The sequence below is a fragment of the Lepidochelys kempii genome, chromosome 8, assembly GCF_965140265.1.
Source record: "Lepidochelys kempii isolate rLepKem1 chromosome 8, rLepKem1.hap2, whole genome shotgun sequence".
Taxonomy (NCBI): Eukaryota; Metazoa; Chordata; order Testudines; family Cheloniidae; genus Lepidochelys; species Lepidochelys kempii.
Genome location: NC_133263.1, coordinates 87,559,572 through 87,573,807, shown reverse-complemented (window position 1 = coordinate 87,573,807; position 14,236 = coordinate 87,559,572). Strand labels below are relative to the sequence as shown.

General features: G+C 41.1%; 1 protein-coding gene across 1 annotated transcript in view; it reads left to right on the top strand.

Annotated features, from left to right (window-relative positions):
* LRRC7 (leucine rich repeat containing 7) overlaps positions 1–14,236 on the top strand; it is a 386,482-nt gene that overhangs the window by 95,211 nt on the left and 277,035 nt on the right. The gene's annotated exons all lie outside the window — the stretch shown is intronic.

Sequence of the window (14,236 nt, the reverse complement as noted above, 5' to 3'; positions counted from 1 at the left end):
GATCAGATCTGAGAAGACACATTTTGTGGAAAAGAATAAGAAATATCTTTAAGTACATAAATACGAACAGGATCACCTCTGAGATGCCCACTAACGCTCATTTTGCAATGATCAGCTTTTTACAGTTGGCTTGTAAACATTAAATATATTTTGGAAGCTTACGTTTTAATGAATCTCCGTGCAGACAAAAAATACCAATATGCTAAAAGGGTTTGCTTTATTTTTATCATTACTTTATGACATTTTCAAGGAGTGAAATATGAGGGATTATTAGAGAACATATGGCATTTAGCTGAGTGGGAATAAGTGAATTAGGAAACTACTGCATTGAACAATAAGCAAGAAAAAGTGACAGTTTGTCAGAAAAACCTTTTCGATTATCTTTATTGGATCCTGGTAATATGTTTAGACTTATTTTTCATGCCGTTATTTTTTTTCTTTCTGAAATGTGATCTGTGTGCTTTGATAATTATCTAGAAGTGGCAGCATCAGTTTGTCTGTTTTTACCCCATCTCAGAGTTTCTAATTTTCAAAAACTTGCAGAATTTGCAAGGATGAATTTGGTCAAATAGCTGTCGTTCAAATGCCCTGTAATCCAAACTCTGAAAAATGAGTGATCTAAGAAAATATGATAAAGTTTTGTACTCAAACATAAACACTAGATACGGTGGAAACTTTTGTGTCAGATGACAAAATATGCATACTGCATTTTTAGTATTAAAGTTGTTCAACACACCTTGTTTCACAAAGGGAATTCCTCTAGAACAGAGGTGGGCAAACTACGGCCCCCGAGCCACATTCGGCCCATGGAACCGTCCTGCCCAGCCCCTGAGCTCCCGGCCAGGGAGGCTATTTCCCGGGCCCACCCCCACTGCTCCCCCTCCCCTGCAGCCACGCCAGCAGCGCTCTCGCCTGCCACTCCTGTCGGGCAGTGCGGCAGGGTGGCTGGCTCCGGCATGGTAATGGGGCAGGGAGCGGGGGGGTTGGATAAGGGGCCGGGGGTCCTGAGGGGCAGTCAGGAGACAGGGAGCAGGGGACGGTTGGATGGGGCGGAGGTTCTGCGGGGGGGGGCAGTCAGGGAACAGGGAGCAGGGGGAGTTGGATGGGGTGGTTAGGGGGCGGTTAGGGGCGGGGGTGTGGATGGGGGTCATGGCAGTCAAGGGACAAGAAGAGGGTGGGGGGGACAAGCAGAGGGTTGAATAAGGGGTTGGGTTCCAGGGGGAGGTTAGGGGCAGGGGGTCCTGGGAGAGCGCGGTCAGGGATCAAGGAGCAGGTCGGGGGTTCTGAGGGGGGTGGGAAGTGGGAGGGGGTGGATAGGGAGCAGGGGCCAAGCTGTTTGGGGAGGCACAGCCTTCCCTACCTGGCCCACCATACAGTTGCGCAAGCCCGATGTGACCCTCGGGCCAAAAAGTTTGCCCACCCCTGTTCTAGTGGTAAACTTCTATATAGGCTTGAAAAATCAAATTAACTTTGGAAATATGTCTTGCAATATTTATACAGTAATTTTAATGACAGCTATATAAAGAGACTGGGCCAGATGCTCAACTGTTGTAAATGGGCCTAGCCTATTGCAAAATGAAGGTAATGAAGTTCTGCTGATTTACACTAGTTTGGGAAACCAGTTTCATGTCTAAGAAATGTAACTGAAGCTGTATAGGTTTCAGAGTAACAGCCGTGTTAGTCTGTCTTTGCAAAAAGAAAAGGAGTACTTGTGGCACCTTAGAGACTAACCAATTTATTTGAGCATGAGCTTTCGTGAGCTACATCTGATGCATCCGATGAAGTGAGCTGTAGCTCACGAAAGCTCATGCTCAAATAAATTGGTTAGTCTCTAAGGTGCCACAAGTACTCCTTTTCTTGAAGCTGTATAATCTACTCTCAGTGAGGTACTTTCTCTTTTTTTAAATAAAACATTAAGTTCTCCTCCTGCCACACCTAGACTTTTTAGTTAGGCTCCATCAACAAGTCAGATGTCCTGTATTGCGGGAACTGCTGCCTCCATCATCACACTTCATAGTTAGTCCCTGCCCGGTGAACCTGACATCTGGGTAAAATTTTGGCCTCACTGAAGTCAATGGCATTGCGTAACTCTACTGAATTCCGAAGAGTGAGTGAACAGCCTCTTGGATATAGTTAACTCCACTTGTATCTCAGTATGCGTTAGGCAGTATCTGACCCTGTATTGCTCTTGGCAGAACTTTGACAGTTGCTTCTGCTGTTAATTGAGAATGGAATTGTATTTTTAGGCTTGCTTATCAACACTGAGACAGTATGGCCACACTTTACACTGCTTTGCACCTTATGGACCTGTTTCCTCATTGCATTACTTCAGGTTCAGATTGATGTAACTCCAATGGCTAGAACTAGTCTAAAACTGGAAAAATTCATTTGTGAATCAGGCCCAGAGTTGTCATTACATTTATGCAAAGTGGATGTAAAACACTAACATCCTGCTTATGTAAGGTTTATATCCCTTTTTCATTCATTTTGCACAAGTGTAAATGACAACACACAGAGTGTGAGGCAGTGGGTAATCAAGCCCACTTAGGGCCAGATCTAACAGAGCTTGGCCAATTTGCACCAGCTGCGCTGAGCTTGTCCAGAGTTTTTGTATAAACTATTCTGTTTAATACGCAGTACATGACAGTTCATTTTATGAAGCAATACAAATTCAACCTGCAACTATATAGATTAATTTTTTGATGTAAATGTAGTTATTTTACCATTCATCTTTATTCTTTGTCTTCGATCAGATGAAATTATTTATAATTGGAGAAACAAAACAAGAAAGATGAAATATCATGGGCATCCTTCTCCCTCTGAAAGCGGAGGAGGAATCCAGGGAATCTGTGAAATAACTTAGGCCTTAACCTTGTGAGTTACAATGTCTGTGGGACTCAGGGTAGGAACAAGGATCTACCACTACACCGGTGGAGGGGGGCAAACGTTTTGGTCCGAGGGTGACATCTGGGTGGGGAAGTTGTAAGCAGGACCATGAATGTAGGGCTAGCGCAGGTGGTTGGGGTGTGGGAGGGAGTGCAGGGTGTGGGAGGGGGTGCAGTGTGCAGGAAGGGGCTCAGGGCAAGGGGCACAGGAGGAGTGTGGGATGTACGAGGGGGCTCAGGGCAGGGGATTGGGGTACAGGAGGGGGTGTGGCAAGCAGGAGGGGGCTCAGGGCTGGGGGTTGAGGTGCAGGGAGGGATTCAGAGTGTGGGAGGGGGCTCAGGGCAGGGGGTTAGGGTGTGGAGTGCAGGAGGGGTTTGGGTGTGGGCTCCCCCAGTGCTACCTCCCCTAAAGCTCCCATTGGCTGTGGTTCCCTGTTCCGGGCCAATGGGAGCTGCAGGGGGCAGTGCCTGCAGGCGAGGGCAGAGCGCGGAGCCCTCTTGCCCCCCTCCTTCCCCAGGGGCCGCAGGGATGTGGTGCTAGCCGCTTCCAGAAGCAGCCAGGGCAGGCAGGGAGCCTGCCTTAGCCCCACATTGCCACGGGGGTGGCAATCCTGCAGGACGGATCCAAAGCCCTGATGGGCTGGATCTGTCCCGAAGGCCATTGCCCACCCCTGCTCTACACTGTAACTTGTAGGATGGGAGGGTTTGTGTGTGTGTGTGTGGGGGGGGGACTTTTTATAAAACTACATCTAAAGCAATATTGTTGACCATGTATTATGTGAAATATAAATTTGCTATTAGAGATGTGTAGGGCCTTACCAAATTCACAGTCCATTTTGGTCAATTTCACGGTTGTAGGATTTAAAAAATAATAAATTTCATTATTTCAACTATTTAAATCTGAAATTTCACAGTGTTGTAACTGTATGGGTTCTGACCTGAAAAGGAGTTGTGGGAAGGTTGCAAGGTTATTATGGGGGTGGGAGTGGTACTGTTACCCTTACTTCTCCTCTGCTACTGGTGACTGCTCTGCCTTCAGAGCTGGACAGCTGGAGAGTAGCAGCTGCTGGCCGGGAGCCCAGCTCTGAAGATAAAGCCACCACCAGCAGTTGCACAGAAGTAAGGAAGGCATGGTATGGTATTGCCACCCTTATTTCTGCACTGCTGCCTGCAGAGCTGGGCCCTCAGTCAGCAGCTGCTACTCTCCAGCTGCCTAGTTCTGAAGTTCTATTGCCACCTTTACTTCTGCGCAGCTGCTGGCAGAGTGCTGCTTTCAGAGCTGGGCACCCAGCCAACAGCCACCACTCTCTGGCCACGCAGCTCTGAAGGCAGCGCAGAAGTAAGGGTGGCAATACCGCGACCCCCCTAAAATACCCTTGTGACCCCCTTGTAACTCCCTTTTGGGTCAGAATCCCCAATTTGAGAAATGTTGGTCTCCCTCATGAAATCTGTATAGTATAGGGTAAAATACTCATGAGCGATGAGTTATACTGCAGTTATACTGCAGTTATACTGCAGTTATACTGACTGAACTTCCAGTGTAGAGAGCACTGTATTGATGGGAGGGCTTCTCCCGTCGACACAGGTACTGCCTCTCAGGGAGGTGGAGTACCTACACTGACGGGAGAAGCTCTCCCATGCTGTAAATGTAGACAAGCGGTCAGTACAGTATAACCTCAGAGTTACAGACACCTCAGGAATGGAGGTTGTCCATAACTCTGAAATGTTCGTGACTCTGAGCATGACACAGCTCTGGTTCCAGCAGTTAACACTCCAGGCCAGGTTCCAGAGGCAGCTAGGTAGCTTCCTTGCAAGGTGGAAGGGAGAATGGTGGTGAAAATAGAGCATTCCTGCCTCCCCCCCACCCCCAGGCAAGGGAACGACACCCCCTCCCCCCCCCCCACACACACACCCAGGCCAGGGGAGAGGGCATGAAAACGGCACTCATGGCTTACAGGAAAGCAGCCAGACTCTAATGCTTCTCCTACTCCGGCTGCCTTGGACTGGCAGCAGGGGCTCGCAGCTTTACCTGAAAATCTCAGCATCTTCAATTCCTAGGTGTAAGTGGGTGCACTGGGGTAGCCCAGATGTGCCTACCCTTAAGATGCAGTATAGGCACTGTAAAATATTTGCTCTTTTGTGTATCTCTGCTGCTGCTGATTGGTTACTTTTCGCATGGTGTCCAGTTGACTGGTCAGTCCGTAATTCTGGTGTTCGTATCTTTGAGGTTCTACTGTATTATGAGATCAACTGCTTTTCACCATAAAGGTGACCTGAAGGGAAATCAAACTTTGATTTAGGCCCTTGTTTATTCCTTGATAAAAGAAGGCCTGACTGTTTGTTTTCCACTTCCTACCAAAAAAAAAAAAAATCTGCATATTTTAATATTGCATATTCACATCTGTCTATAGTGTTTTTAGCAGACAAATATCACCACTTACATCAAGCAAGTAAAACACAACATGTGAGGATGTGCTTTTTGTTTAGAATTTTTATTACACTCTGTTAAAACGGTATATACATTTTAAAGTGTATGGTTACTTGCAAAATTAGAGCCGATCCAATTTCAGATTTTGAACAACCCTCTATATTTTGGTGTGGACTGGTGTATAGTATTAATTATACATTGATGAGCCAATGTATTATGCCAGTCTTGGATTCTGATGACATATTGTTAGTTTATCAGAGATAGAGTCAAACTTTTATAGTAACCTCAACCAAACTTATAAGTTTGCACTCAGTTGTACACACAAAATATTTTTATCTATTCAGAACGCCAGATTTGCACTTAAAATACTTGCACATGCCATATGAGAGGATGTGTGTAAATGCACAAGCTTGGGGGAGGGATTGCACTTCAGAATTGTGGGTATACATTTAAAGGCTACTTATGTGCATATAACAATGTGTAGGCCTATTTTGTGTAATTTTTTAAAAATTGCTGAAACTGTGCCATAGGAGGTTATCTGTAGCACACTTCAAGGGATCTGCCAACAAGGTGAAAAAAATTCATACATTGATATGTTAAACTGATTGTTTCAAAACTGTCCCTTTAAAAAGGAAAGAAATAATTAAAGGAAGTTGAGGGAACAATTTGTTCCATAAGTCGGTAGGGATTTCTACTTTGTAGATCAGAATGGCATTTATAGTAGTTGAATTTAAATCCAGAAGACAGTTACTTTTTTTGATCCATTCCATCTTGTCTATATCATAAAAGATAAGTGTGTGACAATTAAATGTTTTTATTATAATTCTGTCTATTGTAGATGATCATGAATGTCACAATTTTAGTTCAATAAATCCCATGGTGATCTTGGTCTATGGGAATTTTCAAACTTAATACACTTCTTTATTTTTAGAGGGTATGTGTACATATATCCGTGCTTTGACACCCAACTAATCTGAACTAGAAATAAACAAAAAGTGCTAAATACAGAACAATAGGTCTGATTCACCACTGTTCACTGTAGTTTTTACACTCGTATAACCATCAGAATTAATGGCATGACATTAGTAACACTGGAGAAATATCATGATGAATCAGGCCCAATAGGAGTTTTACCTTCTGGCTAGGATGTGAACAGGGAGAAACATTCTTTAAAATTATAATAAACTGGGTTGAGATCTCAGATGAGATGCCATCTTCTGTTGCCTATTCGCCCACCTTTCCCACAAGCACCTTCACGCTTTCTGGCATGTAACTTTTACCCATGAAATGTCTTCTGTATTCTATTCTGTCATCTTTCACATCCTCCCTCAAGACCCATTTCTACTATGATGCTCACAGTAAATTGCTAATGGATAAAGACCAGGCATGTGAGCAGTAAGGATTACTAATATCATTAATATCTTTTTTTAACCAAAACAAATTTTTCTTACTCAAAACTAGCTCATTGTACACCTAGATAACCATATTCAAGAGACAATGTGGATGAGGTAATACCTTTTATTGGACCAACTTCCACTGGCTAGAGATACAAGCTTTCAAGCTTCTCTCTCTCTCCCTAGCCAACAGACATTGGTTCAGTAAAAGATATTGCATCACGCACCTTGTCGCGCTAATATCCTGGGACCGACACAGCTACAAGTATGCTACATATGTTTCTCTTACTAACAAGAACTTTTTATCCTTTCTGGTTACTTTTGCCCTTATTTTCAGTTTCCCATGCCCTCCATTTGTGTTTTGCCTACTTGATGCATCTTTTTTTAAATTATATTGCCTGCTGCAATGAGTTGACAATGCTTGGTTACTGTATTTTTGTTCAGGGCCTCTCACAGAGGGCCCCCAATTTCACTGAGGCCTCTGAGTGCTGACGCAGTACAAATAAGTCACCATAATTATACCAGGTTTTATGGGGCACTGTTGTTTTCACTGATTTTTTTGAACAGTAGGATGGAAAGTTAAGGGAAGAAAATAACTTGTCTTCACTCATCTGAAACTGATATCTCAGCTGCCAATGCTTCTGTTGATTCACTTACATTCTCTTGTTCCTTCAAAAAAATTTTAGACAGCTCCCACTGAGAGGATGACTGTACATGTAGGTTAAGTATGAAATCCTTTACTTCACTATAAATTAAAAAGAAATCAGCCAATGCCCCTAAGAAGAAACATTTTCCTTCTAAAATGCAGGGTAACAGTTTTTAAAATATTGGAAGAATCAGAAGCTTTCATTTACACCAGTGTAAATCTGGAGAAGCTCCATTAATTTAAGTGGAATTGGTCTACTTGTCTGTAGATTGTGTCTGTGTGTTCAGACAGGGATACAGGATTCAAATTTAAAAGGAATAATGGTACTCTTTTTTTTTTTTTTACTCCCTGAGCAATGTTGAGCATAGGAAATAGCATGGAGTAGTTAGAAAGACAATGAATAGACTAAAAAAAGTGAGTCTGCCATAGGTACTCGGAATATAAGAAGTGCAACTGTACAGCTTTGTAATATTAAAACAGCTGTCATTTTTTCTGATATGGCAAATGCACTAACTTTTTCATTAATATGTTGTTGTAATTGTATTGTCCCCTATAACACAAGTAATGAATGAAGTATGTATGTACATCCTTAGAACATGACTAGCACTGGCCATGTTAACTCTTGCAAGTTGGCATTTGAACCAATCACCAACTTAGAGATACTTATGTCTTCCTTTTAATTAGTCATATGCAAAGTGTACAAAGTGCAGAATTTTCAAGAAAGAGAAATATCAGAGGAGGTATTTTTCTACTTGTCTATAAAATAGTTGCATTTTGAGGTAATTGCATCCAGTGTGGATGAAAAAAATAACTAAACTAACCTTTTAACTGTTTTAAGATTCCTTTTCTGACTCCTTGTTTCTCTACCTGACTGCCTGCAGAGTTTGATATGTGAGCTACAAAAATATTTTTTTAAATGAAACCAGAGGCCCTATTATTTTCTAACTTGGGTGTAAATCTGGAGTAAATCCACTAGTCAATGAAGTTACATCAGTATAAGTGGAAGGAGAATTGAGGCCCAGGAATTTATCTGTTTCAGATGTAAGGGTCAGATTCTCCTTGTTACAGCTGGAGAGAGGAGGGAGTACAAAGGAGCTGTTTGGGCCATTGCAAACCTGAGGCCAGTTCTGTATAGGCCCAGTCCCTGGCATAGTTTAGAGCAGCCTTAGCCTCTTTAAGCTGTAACATAATGCTCTAAATTATATCAGCTGCAAACGGCTTCCCATGGCTGATCCAACAGCTCGGGATAGCTAGAGTATAGGGCACTCTGTCTGTGCCTTAGACCTGTGCCCTGCAACAGGAGCTCAGAGCATGATAACAAAGGGAGTCACTGTAATGGCACAATATCACTTTAGTGTCCTGTCCCCACCCGCCACCCCACCCCAGAAGAGGGAGGAGGAGCTAACATTTCACTTTTGCCTCTCAAGCCATCTGTTGTTAATTTGCGGATTTCTCATTGTGGCAGAGGCGGTGAAGTATTTGAAAGCCCTTTGCTGCCTGGAATTGACAGGAGTGTAGAACTTTTTACATTCCTTTTAAGTAAGGACATTCTGCCTAGCTTTTTATTTTAAAAGTTTGTAAATGGCTATTATGTGACTATAAACAGTTACCTGGAATATAGTAGCTGCTCTTGATTCTCATCTGCTGAAATTTATTTTTGTTTTCCAAATTAAGTGGTCATTAAATAAATAAAAATTGATAGCCGGTAAACTTGCCCTTGCACTCTTTCTGTGCTTAGAAAGAATAGTTAAATATAATGTCTGACAAAAAGGAGGCAATGGTGTACATGTAAAACCTTCAGTTTACGAAGCACAGAGAGGAAGCAAATGCAAGCATGGCAGAGCTAGCCATGATGTCAAAGGGGAAGAGAACTCTGGTGAAAAGATGTGTATTCTGTACAGCTTTATTGATTCTCATAATTGAGTGCAGACTTTCTCATGGATCCCCTACATATACTGACATGGTAGAACCCACTCCTCACCTCTTCCACAAGGCCACCTTCCCTGCATAGCTAAAAGGGACATGCATGGAAGATGCAACTAGATATTTTCACCAGTAGTAGCAATGGTATAACTTTAAAAGAATTCACACTGGGAGTTTGACTCCATTTTCAATTTGAGGAAACTTAATATAAAGAAGCAAAATATGTTTACATAATATATTAATTAATATGCTATTAGTATAATAAATTGCAATATTGCATGTAACGTTTTAAAGTCACTGATGAACATGTTCAATACCTTATTTCTAAACTCTGAAAAGTTATGAACAGATTAACATAAGTCTGAAAAGTTAAGATAAAAACAAGCTACCTTAATGGTGAATTTGGGAAAAGTAAAAAGCTTGATTTGATTAAGGAGAGAGAACAATGGATTTTTCAGATCTTTTATCAATCAAGTTAAGAGCCCTTTTAAACATACCTGAGTATTTCTTTCTTAATAAGGTCATCTGAAGTTTTGATTGAAAAGTATTATTATTATCATCCAGATTTAAACCATAAAGTGAGTTCTGCTGGCATTATAGTCTGTTTTAAAGACTTTTTTTTTAAATGGCTATCCAGTCTGAAAATGGGTATTATGGAAGCATGTACCAGCTACAATTTAAAATTTTCTAGGAAGATAATTGGTGGTCATCTTTTTCAGTAGGCCCTAGAGATCTTCCATTTAACAACAAAATAACTTTAATTAAATGTTTACATAACTAACACAACAGCAACTAGGTCCTGGTGTTGATTGCAGCCCACAGTCCAGAACCCTGCCTTCCGAAATGGAGGATGACCTTTGCTCTTTGCAGCTAAACCCATCCTTACATAACAGCAGCTGTTCCACACATCCTTCTATTTTAATAATAAAAAAAAATAAGACTGTGAAGGCTGCATATATATATGCTTCAAAGCCCCAGTCTTGGTTTCTCCAATATAGTAGTACTGCACCTAATTCCTGAACTGACATTTTGCTGTAAACTGAACCATGTGTACAGAAACGGTGCTGCAAATCTGGTTCTAGCTTTGACTGCTTTGGAATATTTTTTAATGCTCCTTATTGCTCCTCCTGAAGTTATGTCTGTTCCCCAACTGTCTGGTAGGTGATCTCTAGTCCCTCTTTTAGAAGCAGCAAAATAGCTTTCAGGGTGTTGTTCCTCTTCTCTGTTATACCATCTGCTTCCCTTGATGAGAAGGAGAAATGGGCTTCATGCCAAACTGTTCAAATTTTATTTTTTCTCATTCAGGCTGAAACTGAGACGTTCACATTTGGTCCCAGATGTGGATTCAGTGGCAATGAGTTCATTGGATTCTGAGCAGCGAATATCCATAAGCTTCTTAGCTGGCAATGCTGTGTTCACCTACCCATCCCTGTGGAAGTTGCACTATTGTGTGGAAAAGGAGTTTCTCAAAGTTTCCATTCTTTGCAGGCTCACAAACTGTGCAGACTCTATCAAAATCAGTACTGTCCACAGATGAGAGCAGGAAACTCTTGGGTGAAAAGCACTGTCCACACCAATTATTAATCTTAACTAATGTAAAGCTTTGATAAGGAAACTTTAGGACAATATATTACCATCTTAATCAAGCTAAAGCATAAGTAAAGCACATCGAACAGGATACATCAATCAATTACCGGCGGTGCATGTAGGCTGTTTCTGTCATTGTCAGATCCGTGCTGGTTTGATCTGGTATAAGTCCTGCCTTGCTTCCCACCCTCCCCCACTTTGCTAAACACATCCTTTCATACCTTGCTTCGTAACATCACACAAATACAAATTATTAAAACTACATCATCTATAAATATTTCATTCTGAATATATTTCTAATATATTTTTACTTATCCTGCTAAAACTCTAATTGGTATTCCTTATCTATCTTTTTAAACCACTGCTTTCATATATTTATTATTTCTTACAACTCTTCTATTATTGTTACTTATCTCAGTTGTCTGCTTTTTGTGTCCTTGGAGTTGCTGGCTAGTTCTCCCTAGTCTGTTTCATTAGGGAGCTCTACATCTAGCTAGTAAATCGCACATTTGTCTGGTTGCTTCGCCCTGTTGTCTACACAGACCGAGGATCCACTGTAGATAAGACACAAATCAACTTTCTGATTTTTTACAACCTTTGAAATCTGTGTTAACAAGAAACACGGAAAGCAGAAAAGTTCCCTTTTACATTTTCTTATAATATCTACTTCTATAAGATTATTTAATATAAATTTATTAAGTTCATTATACATTTCTTTACAAAAGTATTAAATATATCTAGGGTCTCTGCACCAACTACAGTCAATAATAAGGCCACTTCACTGGCTGGCACTATTCATTTTATCTGCATCCGCTTCAGTCATATGCAACAAGGATTTCTGTTTCAAACTCTTCCATGTTTCCTCCACATTCCCCCAAACCTTACTCCTGGTGGTGGTTTCCAGCTGTCCATCCTTAATGGGTTTATATGTGTAGTTCAGGTATCTGGAATCACTGTGAAAATTCTTTGATTGCTCTTAAATATATCTATACCATGTGGTGGTATTCTTAGTAGGGTATGGAGCAATTGTATTTAACACTTTATGTTATTTTTATTTGTACATTACATAAATTACAAAACAACACCCCAAACTTGGAGTTGACTGCAGCCCCTGCATTTCAGAACCCTGCCTCACAAAGCGGAAGATGACCTATACACAGGACAAATTTACAATACCCCCAAATTTACAATATCCTAGGAGTGTTCAGTGAGTAGGGTTGTACAGTTAAGGCTTCACCCATTCCCTGTCCCTCCCTGTACATTCCTCACCTACCTCTGCAGTTAAGGGAGGGAGCAAATGGACCACTGATCTCTTTATCATGAAAGTTGAACTTACAAATGTAAAATTATGTACAAAAATACCCGCATTCAAAAATAAAACTATGTAAAACTTGAGAGCCTACAGGTCCACTCAGTCCTCCTCCTTGGTCAGCCAATCACTCAGACAAACAAGGTTGGTTACAATTTGCAGGAGATAATGCTGCCTACTTCTTGTTTACAATGTCACCTGAAAGTGAGAACAGGCGTTTGCATGGCACTGTTGTAGCTGGCATTGCAAGATATTTTAGCCAGATGTGCTAAAGATTCATATGTCCCTTCATGCTTCAACCACCATTCCAGAGGACATGCTTCCATGCTGATGATGGGTTCTGCTTGATAACGATCCAAAGCGGTGCGGACCGATGCATGTTCATTTTCATCATCTGAGTCAGATGCCACCAGCAGAAGGTTGATTTTTCTTTTTTGGTGGTTTGGGTTCTGTAGTTTCTGCATCAGAGTGTTGGTATTTTAAGACTTCTAAAAGCATGCTCCACACCTCGTCCCTCTTAGATTTTGGATGGCATTTCAGATTCTTAAACCTTGGGTCGAGTGCTGTAGCTATTTTTAGAAATCTCATATCAGTACCGTCTTTGCATTTTGTAAAATCTGCTGTGAAAGAGTTCTTAAAATGAACATGTGCTGGGTCATCATCTGAGACTGCTATAACATGAAATATATGCAGAATGTGGGTAAAACAGAGCAGGAGACATACAGTTCTCCCCCCAAGGAGTACAGTCACAAATTTAATTGACACATTTTTTTTGATGAGCGTCATCATCATAGAAGCATGTCCTCTGGAATGGTGGCCAAAACATGAAGGGGTATATGAATGTTTAGCATATCTGGCATGTAAATACCTTACAACGCTGACTACAAAAGTGCCATGTGCATGCCTGTTCTCACTTTCAGGTGATGTTGTAAATAAGAAGTGGGCAGCGGTATCTCCCGTCAGTGTTAAGAAACTTGTTTGTTTTTAGCGATTGGCAGAATAAGAAGTGGGACTGAGTGGACTTGTAGGCTCCAAAATTTTACGCTGTTTTGTTTTTGAGTGCAATTATGTAACCAAAAAAAAATCTGCGTTTGTAGGTTACACTTTAACGATAAATAGATTGCACTTCAGTACTTGTATGAGGTGAACTGAAAAATACTATTTATTTTGTTTATCTTTTTTACAGTGCATATATTTGTAATAAAAAATAACATAAAGTGAGCACTTTAATTGAAATCAATATTAAAAATGTAGCAAACATCAAAAAATATTTAATAAATTTCAATTGGTATTCTGTTGTTATAAGTGCGATTAATTTTTTGAGTTAATCATGTGAGCTAACTGCGATTAATTGACAGCCTTAATAGTAATATAAAGTGAGCACTGTACACTTTGTATTCTGTGTTTCAATTTAAATCAATATATTTGAAAATGTAAAAAGCATTCAAAAATATTTTAAATAAGTGGTATTCTGTTATTTTTAACAGCACAATTAATCATTATTAATTTTTTTAGTTGCTTGACAGCCCTAATTGCAACTGAAGTAATATGACATTGTAACAAGCTGGCCTTCTCCCCAGCACACAAAAGGACCCACAGCCACACCCAGAGTCTTTCCAGTCAGTTTTATTTTCCCAACATAAGCAAAACTAACAAAATCAATTCCTCAGCCCACTCTGGGCTACATCTCCTGTACTATCCCCTTTAACTCTGTCCTTCCTGCTTCAGGGCTTCCTACAGAAATCTTCCATGCTGTGTTCACTGAGCACGATCATGCCAGGCTTTCTCTTTGGAGGCTTTTTTCACCCACAGATTCCCACAGCTTCCCCTTCCCAGGTGACTCTGGCAGTCTTCCTGCTGCTCCTGCTTCACTCATCAGGTCTCACTCTGATCTAGGCTCAGTGTGCTCTACTTTAAAGCTGATTGTGGACAGCTGACCAGTTGGGGCCAGTTCCCCTGTGCAACATCTTCAAGGTGAAGCTCTCACCTTTGATTCACTCCTAAAATCCTCCCCATCTCCTGCCTCCACTTCTCTCACTTGTTTCTTCCAGAGAAAATTGACAA